Raw genomic sequence first — 1903 nt, forward strand, 5'->3', positions numbered from 1 at the left:
GATTTAACCCCTTTGCAGTAAAAAAAAAAGGTTAAGAGCTTCAATGTTTCGGCTATGTTGGTTACCGAGGTAACCGACTGGCTGTTGTTGAGGAAGAGTTCCGTCCACTAGATTATACGTCACACTGGCCACACCATTTACTACCGACTGAAGTTGGTAATGCGCTGAACGAGGACACTCAAACATTCCTGACTTGCTGATTAGTTGAACGCAAGTTTCCTAGTTCCGACTGGCACGTGAACGTGGTAAAAACAAATCTTTATTTTATTTTTTATTTTCAGACAAAACTTACATTTTTCATGTATTTTTATTTTAAAAAACTATATGGATACGTACAAAAGAGAAGCATGTGTTGATCAGAACAGATTTTTAATGAGCACGTTTTTAAAACATGGGCTACTATACTACACATCTGCATTTAGGATATCAATAATCAAACAGATCATCTCACAATATGCAGCTGGGTCTATACTGCTCCTACATGGTGTAACATCATGTAGATGTATATAATGAACAGACTAGGTCTATACTGCTCCTGCATGGTGTAACAATACATCATGTAGATGTATATAATGAACAGACTAGGTCTATACTGCTCCTACAAGGTGTAACAATACATCATGTAGATATATATAATGAACAGACTAGGTCTATACTGCTCCTACATGGTGTAACAATACATCATGTAGATGTATATAATGAACAGACTAGGTCTATACTGCTCCTATATGGTGTAACAATACATCATGTAGATGTATATAATGAACAGACTAGGGCTATACTGCTCCTATATGGTGTAACATTATGTAGATGTATATAATGAACAGACTAGGTCTATACTGCTCCTATATGGTGTAACAATACATCATATATATAATGAACAGACTAGGTCTATACTGCTCCTATATGGTGTAACAATACATCATATATATAATGAACAGACTAGGTCTATACTGCTCCTATATGGTGTAACAATACATCATGTATATGTATATAATGAACAGACTAGGTCTATACTGCTCCTACATGGTGTAACAATACATCATGTATATGTATATAATGAACAGACTAGGTCTATACTGCTCCTACATGGTGTAACAATACATCATGTAGATGTATATAATGAACAGACTAGGTCTATACTGCTCCTACATGGTGTAACATCATGTAGATGTATATAATGAACAGACTAGGTCTATACTGCTCCTACATGGGGTAACAATACATTATGTATATAATGAACAGACTAGGTCTATACTGCTCCTACATGGTGTAACAATACATCATGTAGATGTATATAATGAACAGACTAGGTCTATACTGCTCCTACATGGTGTAACAATACATCATGTAGATGTATATAATGAACAGACTAGGTCTATACTGCTCCTACATGTAACTTAGATTTATAATGAACAGACTAGCTATACAGCACATAACAATACATCATACATGTATATAATGAACAGGGGTTATAGTGCTCCTATATGGGTAACAATACATCATAGATATATAATGAACAGACTAGGTCTATAGCCTAGTGGTGTAACAATACAGTGTATATATAATGAACAGACTAGGTCTAGTGGTTATATGGTGTAACAATACATCATATATATAATGAACAGACTAGGTCTATACTGTCCTATATGGTGTAACAATACATCATAGTGGTATATAATGAACAGACTAGGTCTATACTGGTTATATGGTGTAACATTATGTAGATGTATATAATGGTTAGGTCTATACTGCTCCTATATGGTGTAACAATACATGGTTATATATATAATGAACAGACTAGGTCTATAGCCTATATGGTTAACAATACATCATATGTATATAATGAACAGACTAGGTCTATACTGCTCCTATATGGTGTAACAATACATCATATATATAA

At 34.1% G+C, this 1903-nt stretch overlaps 1 long non-coding RNA gene across 3 annotated transcripts; it reads left to right on the forward strand.

Moving 5' to 3' along the window:
- The first annotated feature begins 305 nt into the window (after positions 1-305).
- Positions 306-1388, forward strand: LOC127917579 (uncharacterized). Of its 3 annotated transcripts, none has more exons than XR_008097555.1 (3): positions 306-711; positions 1073-1193; positions 1251-1388. It is a non-coding gene; the product is annotated as an uncharacterized LOC127917579 (long non-coding RNA). The 3 variants fall into 3 exon arrangements; XR_008097554.1 differs by having other exon boundaries at positions 306-585; positions 649-1193; XR_008097553.1 differs by having other exon boundaries at positions 306-585.
- Positions 1389-1903: the final 515 nt, after the last annotated feature.

This window comes from Oncorhynchus keta, unplaced genomic scaffold (genome assembly GCF_023373465.1).
Source record: "Oncorhynchus keta strain PuntledgeMale-10-30-2019 unplaced genomic scaffold, Oket_V2 Un_contig_1163_pilon_pilon, whole genome shotgun sequence".
NCBI classification, from domain to species: domain Eukaryota; kingdom Metazoa; phylum Chordata; class Actinopteri; order Salmoniformes; family Salmonidae; genus Oncorhynchus; species Oncorhynchus keta.